Source organism: Sus scrofa, chromosome 1 (genome assembly GCF_000003025.6).
Source record: "Sus scrofa isolate TJ Tabasco breed Duroc chromosome 1, Sscrofa11.1, whole genome shotgun sequence".
Taxonomy (NCBI): Eukaryota; Metazoa; Chordata; class Mammalia; order Artiodactyla; family Suidae; genus Sus; species Sus scrofa.
In genome coordinates this window covers 170,281,663-170,295,111 of record NC_010443.5, presented here as the reverse complement: position 1 = coordinate 170,295,111, position 13,449 = coordinate 170,281,663, and the positions used below count along the sequence as shown (strand labels likewise).

Here is a 13,449-nt window from a genome sequence, read left to right as displayed (position 1 = left end):
GATTTAAAGTTCCAGGAAGGTATAGCCCTGTGCAAGTTGGTATAAAACAAGAAATGCAAAATTAACAGCATTTGGAGAAAGCCAGGGTAGAAATTCAGATCTAAACACAACGGACTGTTGTTCTGAGCCAGGTCTGATGCAGATTATTTTGAATACAAAAGATTTTTCTCTGAACAGAGCTTTGAGAAGGAAAAATTGTTATGAGTCATCAGAACCCTATTCATAGTTATTTAAACATAGTTTTTACTTGTCCTCATTTAGAAAAAAAAAAATCATCCAAACATAATATATAAAAAAAGACGTATGAATCAGGTGGCTACAACTGATATTGCTTTTAATACTCTGGGTTCTAACAGAATGCTGCTGGCTTAAAACAGCTTTTTTTTTTTTTTTTCCTCTCACTATGGAGATAACAGGCCGAAAAACACCCAGAAAGGAGCATGTAAATGCCACTAGTCTAACATTTGCATCCCATATGCTTACTGTGTAGCAGAACCTCAGTGATATTTAATTAATAAATAATCAGATAATTAGAAGTATTTTCACACTTTAATTCAGCCCTATGTGACCCCCATTTCAAAATCTTCCAGAGGAACTTATTAAAAATGCAGAACGACCAAAACGGAATCTCTAGGGCAAGAGCCCTGGAGTCAGGCTGGGCCCTGCTGTGAGTCTCATTACCTCTCTAAGCTGCTCTGTCATTTACAAAGCAAGGAGTAAAGTAGGACCTCCTCCTCAGGTTGTTGTGAGGATCACATGACATCATGCTCATAAAGCCCACAGCAACACATCTGCCATCTGCTTAGCGCAAAGGAAACGGGGAGTTACAATTAGCAAATGCCACATGGAGCTAATGACAGGGGACAGAACATTTCAGTTCTTCCCCCCCCCACCAAGAAATAATAAACATCGATCACAAACAGTTAGACCCCATTAAATACAAACCGTGTGCTAAACAGAGTCCAAAATAGGCACTTTACATTCTCCAATACATTCACAATAAACTCAGAATTATGTCTATTGCATAGAAATAAGCCTCCCAAGTAAGTCTTCATAGCTTGAAAATGCCAGACGTGAGGTTCAAAGTCAACAACTTCCCTCTGAATCCCAATGATGTGTTTGTATCCTAAATTTTTACTATGTGATAAATGTCCTATGTCTTCAAAATAAAATAGTTTCCTTCCAAAGGAAGAAATTGGGGTGGGTGGGAGGTGCTTCCCTTAAAACTGTCAAGGAGCAGACTTTTTAGTGTGTGGCAATCAATATTGAAATGTGCATTGATTATCTTTTCACACTCTTATTTGTAGTCCAGGAGAATATCCTGAACAGGAAGTTCACTATCAAGGCTGTTTTGATTAAGATCTCATAAAACCATTCCAAATAAAAACACTGTTAACAGAGTTCCTGTCATGGTTCAGGGGTTAACAAACTGACCAGTATCCAATCCCTGGCCTCACTCAGTGGCATAAGGACCTAGTGTTGCTGTGAGCTGTGGTGTAGGTTGCAGACTTGGCTCGGGTCCCACGTTGCTGTGGCTGTATAGTGGCCAGCAGCTATAGCTCCGATATGATCCCTAGCCTGAGAACTTCCATATGACATGGATGCAGCCATAAAGAAAAAAGAAACAAACAAAAAACACTGTTAACATCTCAAGTTCATTATCTGGGAATTTCCTTTTCAGGCTATTTTTAAAAAGAAGATCATCAGACCAGTAACTTGGTCAGTGATATTTTTTGAGCAGCTGCTAAATGGATGAGTCTGGGAGGGCATGTTTGCTCATATCTATATAGATATATATATCTATATAGATATGTATATTTTCCCCATTCAATACCTTAAAACTTGTTGATAAAGCTTTAATTCCTATCATCTAGCTATACTTTTATTTTTATGATTACTGCTGTTTTTCTCTTTTCATCCATGAGGTAATGAGTGAGTCCCACTTTACAATCTTCCAGTTCTCTGTACCATTCAGGAAAAAGTTCAATACCTTTTTTTATCATTACTTTCAGTAAGTTTTTTAAAATTTGTTTTTGTTGTATTGATTTAAAATTCAAAATATCTTGGGGTTCCCTGGTGGCCTAGCAGTTAAGTATTCCGTGTTGTCACATTGTGGCTCAGGTTCTGTCACTGGCTCTCAGGTAATTCCACATGCCGTGGGTGTGGCCAAATATACACGCATATATGTACAAACGTGTGTTTGTGTGTGTATGTGTGTGTATACAGAGAGAGAACAATACAATGCAACACCCTTGCTGGACAACTCTAAATAAGTGACATATGCCTTCTTCATATGTCAGTCCTTTCCAAGATAAGGTAAGAATCAGATTTGAATAACTTCTACATGCATTTAAAAGCTCTCACTATTTTACTTAGTTTCCAGTCCCTTATTTGTCATAAAAATTTTGGTTGAATGACTCCTTGGATAAAAGGCAAGTTCTGTTTTCTTTCTCCCATTAGTTTAAGTGGTTCTAAGAAAGATTCTGAAGAGTTAATAGGTTTGGAATTAGCTAGAATGTGTGAGTTGCCATCAAGGACATCACTTATAATGGAGTCCCCAGGTGGGAATATCATTAGCAGGCAGCATGAATTCCCTATGACACAAGTTGACAGAGGATGGCACAAAAAAAGCTCAGAATGAAAGCTGATGCTGCTGCCCTTTATAACATCTTTACCCAGATTTCCTCACCAGGCGCAACGCAGTAGTCAGAGCTTTTTCTCATTGAAAGCACAGCTTAAGAATAGGACTGAGAGTGCTGCCTGAGAGACCTGCTATTCTGGAGCCCCAAGATTTCCTTTTAGCCTTCAATTTCTTTCATATTAGATGCGAATGCTGAAGCAACAACTCAGGAGCCAGGGCTCTCATTAGAATGTGCCAAAGAGCAGTGGTTTAAAAAATAAAATATAAAAGGCTTTTATTTGAATGTCTAACCTGACAAATCTAATTTGCAAAACAAATGAACTTAAAGGAATGCAGAGTTTCATTGGTCAGAGTAAAGGTTCCACCTATGTTATTATCCCAGTGTACAGCCTGACAGCCCAGGAAAGGCTTATTAAGACACACTAAACTTTCGTCATCAGTTTATATTCTGAAAGCCCTTCTGTCAAAGAAGCTTGCTCTGAAAAAACACATGATGTTTTACTAACTCAAACTATCTAGTCATTTATGCTCTAAGCATTTATTGAGCACCTACACTGTATCAGGAAGAAAGCTGTGTGAAGCACTCCAAGACGGGAGGCGAGGGACTCTCACAAACCTGACCTCAGAGAAATTAACAATTTCATGCGGAAGACAAATTACCAATTCTACAATATACGATTTAGAAATGTGTTCAGTTTTATTACAGGAAACTAAGTGTAGGAGACCATGAGAATGTACTGGAAGGACCTACCTTTGTTTTAGGTTCAGGGAAAGCTACCCTGAGCAAGTAACGTGTGCACTGATCCCTGTGAGGTGAGTAGCGATTACGGAATGTGTCAGATTGTTTGATGCATAACTTCAGATGTTCTCAACCTCATCCAGCTCTTGTTCCAGCTGCCACAGAGATGACCAGCCCTTCGCAGGCCCGGCTCATTTCACACCATGGCAGCCTCAAACGTCTTCACCTCAGCCCTGCCTATTTCTTAGCTCCCACACTGGGGCTTCCCTGCTGATCCCTCAGAACTTGCTGGGTGACCACATATGTACAACTTCAAGATAGGGGTTTTAAAAGCAGGTAAAGTAAACCTTTGACCAGTGGATGAATACTTCCTCCTCCCCAAGCTAATGACTTGTCCTGGGAGGAGTTAGGTTCTTGGCTGTCAACACAGCTTCGGTGATCAGGATCCTTGAACTCAGGCTTCATCTGACACCTTTGTTTTGCTATTTCTCCTTCCTTTTCTATTTCACACTCCATGTCCCTCACTTCTGCTCCCAGGGGTTAAAGTCTCTAGGGAAGGAATAATTCACGAGTCTTTGTTTCAGACGCATTTTCTAGAAAACTTAAACCATCTCAATAAAGTAGAGGAATTATATTCTAGATTGGGAGTCACAAGTACAAAACCCAGAGTTCTGAGAGCATGTAATGTGGCTAGACAAAGAGGATGAGGAGGAAAAAAGGCTGAAAAGGAAACCATTTGAAGGGCCAGATAAGGTAAGAGTTGTTATATTTATTTAAGGAGTAAAACTGTCTAGTATGGTAGCCTTAAGTCATCTGTGGCTATTGAGTACTTGAATTGTGATGTGGTTAGTCCAAATTGACATGACTTTATGTGTAAGACACCTACTAGATGTCAAAGACTTAGTACAAAAAAAAAAAAAAAGAATGTAAAATATTTCACATACGATACTGATTGAATACCAAAACGGCAGTATTTTAGGTATATTGGGTTAAATAGCATAGATTATTAAAGTTAACTTTACCTGTTTTTTACTTTCTTAATGTGGCCACTGGAAATTTTCAATTACATTTGGAGCTCTCATATTTCTGTTGGATGGTGCTGCATTAGATTTTATCTTAAGGACAAATGGGATGCCACAGATAACTTTAAGCAATAGTATAATAATTGGATTTGTCTTTTTGGAGTATCACTCTGTCTGTAAAGTAGAAAACAGAACTGAGAAAAACCTAGCAGCCTTCTCACTGGTCTCTGCATCTAAAGTAATTCAGAAAAAGAAAATTAGAACGGCTAAGATGGTAAAGCAGAAATATCCCTGAGCTCATCTCCTCTCACAAGCACACAAAAATCACAACTATCTGCACAACAACCACTGAGGCAAAAAAAAAAAAAAAAAAAAAAAAAAAAAAAAAAAAAAAAAAGACCTGGAACCTTCCAATAAAGAAGTTCTATAACTAAAGACATAAAGAAGGAACCACAATGGGAGTTCCTGTAATGCAGCAGAAACGAATCTGACTAGTATCCATGAGGATAAAGATTCGATCCCTGGCCTCGCTTAAGAGGGTTAAGGATCCAGCGTTGCTGTGAGCTGTGGTGTAGGCTGCAGGCATGGCTAGGATCCCATGTTGCTGTGGCCATGGCATAGGCTGGCAGCTGTAGCTCCGATTCAACTCCTAGCCTGGGAACTTCCATATGCTGCAGATGCGGCCCTAAAAAAGCAAAAAAAGGAACCACAATGAGATGAGTAGGAGGAGCAGACTCAAAACTCGAAATATAACCAAATTCCATTCCACCCAGGCAGGCAACCCACAGAGAATAACTGTACTGCTGAGGTTCTCCCACAAGAGTGACAGTTCTAAGCACACCTCAGGCTCCCCAGCACAAGGTCAGGCAGTAGGAAGACAAGCCCCCAAAGCATTTGGTTTTGAAGATCATGGTGGGTATAACTGCAGGAGGCCCACAGGACTGGGTGAAAAAGAGACTTCACTCTTAAAGGGTGCATGCAAAATCCCATACACACTGGGAAAAGGACAAAAGCAGTAATTTGATGGGAGCCTGAGCCAGACCTACCTGCTGGCCCTAAACCAGATGGTCTCCAGGAGAGGTAGGGGGCAAGGGTGGGGGAGGCTTCAGCTGTCCCTCACCCTGAGTATATGGAAAGTGGTAGCAGACATAATGAAGAGAATTTAACCACATGAATACTCCTGGCTGCTGTCATATTGGTTCATTGGCACCAATACCTGGCCCCAAGCAACAGCCTGAGGGCTCCTGGGCTAGGATGCCTCAGACCAAACCAGTAACTGGGAGTGCATAGCCCCACCCATCAGCAGAGAGACCACCTAAAGACTAAATAGTCCAGAGACATCCCTAGATGCGATAAACAAATATCATACGATATTGCTTACACGTGGAATCTAAAAAAATGATACTAATGAACTTATTTACAAAACAGAAATAGACTCACAGATAAAGAAAACAAACATGGTTACCAGAGGGGAAAGGAGGGGGAAAGATAAATTAGGAATTGGGGATTAACAGATACACGCTAATAGATAAAATATAAACAAGGACCCACTGTATAGTATGGGGAACTATAGTCATTATCTTGTAATAACCTATGATGGAAAAGAATCTCAAAAAGAATATACACACACACTTTGCTGTACACTTGAAACTAACACAATATTATATATTAGGTATACCTCAAAAAAAGGGAACCATCTCTACACTTCCTGGGGTAAGAAATAACAATTGCTTTTATTTATATAAACGAATTCACTGGGCTGCACATCTGCATCATCGTACATCAACTATACTTCAATTTAAAAATAAATAATTGTTAAGAAATGTGGCCCAGATATAAAGTGGTAGCACTATGGTTAAATAGGAAATAGAATTGGCAAGTCTTGATGAAAGATTGGGTGTAGGAATGAAAGCGATGCCAAAGGTTTTCCTGTGGATTCAGGTGTAGGCAACTGGATTAAAGGTATGACATCAATATAGTCATGGAATAGTGAAGGAAAGAAGAGCCAGGAATGAATTCAGCTTTAGAAATGTTGAATTTGAGATGTTAGAGGGACATCAAATGTTATGCAATAGGTTATACAGGCCTGGAGGAAGCTAAAGCAACAGTCCTCAACTCCAGGTCTAGTACTGGGAGTCCTCAATTACATTTTAATTGAAACGAGAGGAGTGGATGTAATTGCCCACAGACAGGATGTTGAGGAGGAGGAGGAAAAAAGGACATGCCACTTCCCCATTTGAACCCAAACCTAACTTTCCATGAAGGCAGTAATTTTCCCCTGTAGTGAAAAAGATGCCAAGAGTTTTGCTATAGATTCAGGTGTGGACAACTGAAGAAGCTAATAAACAGCCATCAAGGGGAGGCTTTTATTCTCACATATCCCTTGCACTTTGAGGTCCAGCCACAATTCAGAATCAACCGTGTTTTTAATTGCCACTTCCAGACTACTATTTTATCGTAGTTCCTGCTTTGAGGCATGCATTTTTTTTTTTTTAACTGTACTATTCTCTAACCTTCTTGATTGTTGTCATCTACCCACCTCCTAGACCTTTCCCTCATTTATTGAAAAGTTATCAGTTAGGTCTTATTTAGCAATCCTCATTTCCATTCCAATTCTTAAATTATCCTGGGAGACTTCAAGGTACAACACCATCAACACTTGGTTTCTTGACCACCTCGTCTTTAGTGACACCTCAGCCATTCATTTCCATAAACACACTGTGAATCTGGTCATTGCCTGCAAAATTGTGGATTCAAGTATTTCACTCCCCAATTAGCGTTTTCCACATTTCTTTCTGCATAGCTACTTTCCTTGTGAATCACAGTAGTGCTTCCCCTTCCTTCTCATCCTTTGACCTATTCTGCTTTTCACTCCCTTCCTTATCCTGCTTATAGACCATCATTTCAAAACCCTGAACTTGACCTTTAATCCATTTCTCAAACCTGCATAAAACTGAATATTCATTTCTGACTACATGTTTCCAGCAGCCTTAGTACTGCTGGAGGAACTCACAGAGTAGATTGATGTGACCATAAATGTGTAATCATCAACTCTCCTGAGCCCTCAACATCATCTTTAAATCAGACTACTTTTTTACGGGTAACATTTTCCCCACCATCCTAAAGACATTTCAAACATTCTCCAGCTTCTTGAAATCTCAAGTTTCCTACCTCTCCCTTTAGTCTTAGCAAATGATCTCCCACTCTACCTCACAGAGAAAACACACTGACATACAGACACTCCCTCAACTTCACAGAGAACAGAAAATTTCAGAGAATTCATGTACAGTGACTTGAAAAGAGGTTCTCTTCCTCCCAGTTAAGACTCACCCCTCAACATGTGCTTGCTCCTCCAGCCTTTACCAGAACTTGTACTAAAAATAATTCCTCTGATATTCTGTCTCTGCCATCCGTACCTCTCTAATGAGTCATTGTCAGGAGACTTTAAACATCCTTTAGCTTCTTACATGAAAGAAAGAAAGAAAGAAAGAGAGAGAGAGAGAGAGGAGAGAGGAGAGAGATAGCAAAAGAGAGAAAGAGAGAAAGAAAAGAGCGAAAAGAGAAAGAAAGAAAGAAAGAGAGAGAGAGAGAGAAAGAAAGAAAGAAAGAAAGAAAGAAAGAAAGAAAGAAAGAAAGAAAGAAAGAAAGAAAAGAAAAGGAAAGGAAAAGAAAGAGAGAGGGAGAGAGACAGAGAGGGAAAGAGAGAGGGAGGGAGAGAGAGAAAGAGAAAGAAAAGGAGAGAGAAAGAATCATTTTTTTCTTACTTCTCAAATAATCACCTTACCTTTCTTCATTTTTAATTAAAAAAATCATTGTAATAGAACCATTTAGGATTTCTGTATTCACTTCCTACTAACTTCTAACCCTTAACCTATAACCTGACTTATGTCCTAAATACTCCATAACCCATGTGTGAGAATACTTGTTGCTCTCCACATGGGCACAAGGGCATATTATCTCTAAATTTGAGGTCCTTTGATATGATGGCTTTTGTCATTGTATCCATTTCTATCTTATTGTATCTTTCAATGTGTAACTTTGATCACCTCTTTAACATTTACTTATTTAGTGATCACAGGAAGTAGAAGATTATCACTATCTAAAGCAAATCAAGTGAAATGCATTTTTTTTCCCCAGTGGGGTGCTACAATTCCCCATACCAGGTCTCTGCACTAGATCTCCAGATAAAACCCTGAACCATAACATCAGCCAATTTAAAAAGTACCAGTTAAGTTAAAAATCACTAAGCTGAGTAACTCGGAACTATAAACTCAATTCACCTTTCACAGAGTAGTAGCCAACAGCCCAAAGGCCAACTATTTTCTCTAGTTTCAACAGCTCTTTACGAGGACAGCTATCTTTGACTATTTAGTCTTCAATTTGCCAATCATTTAACATTAACCCATGACCTAAGAGAAAGAAGCAGTAGGAAATTTCACTTGGGTAGAAGAGTAAAACATCTGGATAAACATTTCAGTTTAAATGCTATAATTACTCCTTTTTGGAGATTGTTAACCAAGGATATATTGAGAATCTACCGAACAAGTTTTTTTTAAATATTGCTAACTAGGCCCTACATCTAAACACTGTATTTCAGTAAGTCTGGGGTGAATCCTGAGTTGTATATATGGCAGAAACCTTCCCAAGGGAGTTTAAGTATTGGAAGTTTTCACTCAGATTCTTCAAGTATGCTGACTACAGTGTGAAAAGCTTTACACACATGTATTTATTCTTCATAGAAACTTTATTTGTGGCTGATAATGTTGATTTGACCAGTGTTATGTACCAGCACAAAATGTAGCGTGTGAGAGAAAAATCTGATAAGAGGCTTGAGGTAAAGCGGCCTCCAGTCCTAAAAGAGAACATAAATATAAGCAATTTCTTCCCCCTCTGGGGGTTATTATGTCTGCCTATAATTCCTACAACAGCTACAGCTGTCATGAGGTCAAGAGGAAATCTTGCCTGCAGTCAAAGCTGACACAAAAAGGATGGCAGGATGGAAAATATGTCATAACCAGGTCCTTAGTTTCAAGCGACATAAACCAATAAGCCAACTCTGGCTGATAACAGGACAAAGATTATTTGCCAAAATCATTCAGAGTCTGGAAAAGTAGTCTTGAAGCTTTGTAGCTAACAACAAGACTCCCAGTTACAGAGCAAAACCAGTGCATTGAGTGAACTCTGAGTTCCATCATTCAGCCTACTACACCTGGTAATACCACTGTCTTTTGACAAAGGGGATCCTCATTCTCTCTCAACCTCACTTTGTCTAATACCAGTATCAGCAGAAGAGATGACACATGCATATAGGGAAGTTTAAGGAAAGTTTAATAAAAGACCTATTTATGAAGATATGGGCACTGTATAGAGGACCACAGGAGAGAATGCACTGCCCATTGACTGGTACAGCAGGTTGTTGTTGACACTCGAGCCTAAAGATGATACCAGGGATCAGAACCAAAGCAAGGGCAAGCTCACAGGAGAGCCATTGAGTTAATGTTGAGGGTTATGAACTGATCAGCCAAGGGAAAGGACTTCAATGTCACTTGGCCCCAAGAGACCTGAATACTAGAAAATGTCAGAGATTTTAGGTTGTCTTCCCCATTGGCTGTTTGCCTCAGGTACTGTTGACTTTTGGACTTTCTTCTCTCTTCCATGATCTGAGAAGCATCCACAAGTCAGCTGTCTCCCAACACATCATTTCACCTTCCTTAGTACTAAATCATTTCAGCTCAGCGCTCATGGAAAAGACAGCAAAATCCTTAAAGTCAGGTAGATATTAAGCCTGGAAGTTTGGATATGGTTGACATACATTATGTAATATTATTCAAAAGCCATCACTGAGAATCTCATTGAGGCTTATTTAGAAACCAAATAAATTCAGAGCCGGAAGCAAGCTAAGACATCGTGATGCACAATGCACTTTTTTAGACCTTGACAACCAATGACCCAAGAGTATATGATATTTGGTGCATGATGACACTTTCAAGCACTCTGTCCTTCTCATTATACCTAAACAGTATCAGGCCTGTCTCACCCTGTGAGTATCTTTATTTTATACCACTGGCTTACACTGAAGGCTGAATATAAGGCCATAAGAAAAATCACTGACAATACCACAGCTTTGACATCAATAGATAACAAGCCGAAGGCCACATTTTACATGCTGCATATCCATGACTACACTCGAAGAGAAGAGTGAACTTACTTGCTTATCGCTGAATACCTTCATTGAGATGTGTCATTTTATTTGCACTTTGCAGAACTATTCTCAGGAGATGGGTAGAATGTAGTTTCAGCCCTCCTGGATGGTTCTTTTAAATTCTTGAATATCTTCTGTTCATAAGTCCTATTAAATACAAGCACACATATGTAATGCTTTAAGCCCTTTACCCCCAGAACATTTTATTCAAGTAAAATATTAAACAAATCAAAAGAGAGATCTAGATGGAAGTAACAGAGTCTCAACTAAATAAACACTGCCCTTCTCCAGCCACTCAGCATGCCCTCAACACTCTGATTAACCAAGCCAGCTTTTCAAAAAATATAGATTTATTTACCTTACAGAAAACCTCCCTACAGCATGACCCTTGAACAACTTATAATTTGAAAAGCAAATTATAATTGCATGGCTTTGTTTTAATACTTTTCCATTTGTTTATTGCTGCCTTTCTAATGTGTTTATTGCATAAATATGAATTAGGAGCAGATGGACTTTTTCACTAAGTAAGAAACTAATTTTGTGGTTTAATAAAGAAGCTAATCATTACTTGTTTTATCAATCCACAGTCTATAATGTGATTGCTCAGATTAATGAGGGAACACAGAAATTGATTATAAAAAATCACAGATAATTAGCAAATGTATAAATGGACATCAGTATATTTATATATTCTTCTAAACTACTAAAAATCTGAGTATATTGTATCTTGGAATATAAATATGTTTAATAAACACAGATAAGTAATTTACTCAAAACTGCAAAACAGAAAATACCACAATTCCATAAGATGCATAGGCATGCCATAACTAAAATGGTTTCACAATTTAAGTTCCTGTGTTTATGACAGGTGTATAAAACCTCAGTTATTTTTTCCCCCTTTGGAAAAAAGGGGGTACAAGTCATCTTTTATTCCCACTCCCTCCCTTATACATACATTTATCACCACATACACACTCTATGGTTATGGAAATATACACTATTTTGTACAAAGAAGAGCCTTTATTCAACATTGACTTAGTAAAGTATCATTAGCCAGACAAAATGTTACTGAAAGCTAATATTTAAAAAAGCAGTATGATGATTCCCCGTCTATTATTACAAAATCTCGGTCAAAGTTATAATTGAAGAGGTCAGGTTATGAAGGCATTTCAGGATTACCTTTGGATAGAGATGGACTCAAGCACATGTCATGAATTAGGAAATATTAAAAGATCCCACCTATTTCCCACAACTTTCCTATTAGAGCTATTCCCTAAAAGACTGACATAACATCCATAGAGATTTTACTAATGTCAACTTTTGTTCCCCTAGGGAATATTCTTATGAATTTTATCTCACTAATCCCCATAACTAATATGTGATTAGATGTACATTTGGAAATAAGAAAATAGAGAATAAAAAAACTAAGTGACCTCAAGTCACACAGCTAATAGACAGGATAAGTAAGTCTCCAGCCAAATCTTATGGATCTAGTGATACCCGTGCCAGCATCCCACCAACACACCTGTGGAAGACAGGCCTGGGTCTGGACATTCAGAGCAGCACTGGAGGCCAGCCAAGAAGTCTTAGACTTTGTTTTAAAAAGGTGATTTTACAATAGAATTTAGATTTAATAGCACTTCCATGTTTGCTCTGTTTTTAAGATATAAATAAGCGTATTTTTTCAATGGTCTATTTCAAGGGTTTTCATAACACGCAAACTCTGGAACTTTCCGAACAGCTTATAAAATATGATCTTATATGCACTTTCTAGGAAAAGAGTTTTGCTTTTGGTTTTTATTTTTTTACTTTTATTTTATTTCTTTTTTGCTTTTTAGGGCTGCACCCATAGCATATGGAGGTTCCCAGGCTAGGGGTCTAATCAGGGCTGTAGCCGCTAGCCTACACCACAGCCAGCCACTGCAACGCCAGATCCAAGCCACGTCTGCAACCTACACCACAGCTCACATCAACGCTGGATCCTTAACCCACTGAGGGAGGCCAGGGATGGAACCCGCAACCTCATGGTTCCTAGTTGGACTCATTTCCACTGAGCCACGATGGGAACTCCTGCTTTTGGATTTTAAAAAAGCCATTTACTTTAACGGAAGTTCTGTGGGAGCAGAGAACTTTCTGTGGCATGCATTTCTGTTATCTCCAGTGCCTAGAAATATTGGCGCTCATTGAATGAATGAAATCACTTCCGTATAATAATTCAAAGATGGAGAAACAAATAATTGCAAAAAGGAAGAGAGTAATAGAGTATAAACTACCAGATATAAAATGAGGCAGGCAGTCATTTAATAATCTGTAAGTTTCCTGTAGGGGTAGAACGAATCAAGCACCTTTCACTGCAGAAAATAAAATTGTCAAGTTCGAGATAAGTGACTATTGATAAAAATACATGCTTCTCGAGTGGCATCAAATTTTAGTTCTGTAGATAAAAACATGCCTTTAATACAGGGCTCCTTGAAGAAGTGGTTGATTCCACTGCTAGGGCAGGGAGGAGTACAAAAAGAACCTGGAGCATTTTGTGATACTTAAATATAAGAAGTGCTTAAAGGAAAGGGGAAAATATGTGAGGAAAATGTTAAAAGGTCATGGGAACCAACGTGACAACTCACGTCATGCCAAAGTTGGAATAATTCAAGCAAAAATATTCAAATAATGATAGTATTAAATTCTAACCCCCAAAATAAAAGAAGTAGCCATGAGTCCAAGTCACTATAAATAATTGAATAAATAAACAGAACAAGGGACAATTATTGCTTCAGAACAATTCCAATTCATAAATGTAGAAAGAAACAAGAAAAATTAAAAATCACCATTCCACTATGGTTAAAAA

At 38.5% G+C, this 13,449-nt stretch overlaps 1 long non-coding RNA gene across 3 annotated transcripts in view; it reads right to left on the bottom strand.

Annotated features, from left to right (window-relative positions):
* LOC102162695 overlaps window positions 1-13,449 on the bottom strand; it is a 706,046-nt gene that overhangs the window by 326,734 nt on the left and 365,863 nt on the right. For all 3 annotated transcript variants that reach the window (XR_002338915.1, XR_002338918.1, XR_002338916.1), the window contains one exon: window positions 10,611-10,751. This is a non-coding gene — a long non-coding RNA (uncharacterized LOC102162695). The remainder of the gene's footprint in view (window positions 1-10,610; window positions 10,752-13,449) is intronic.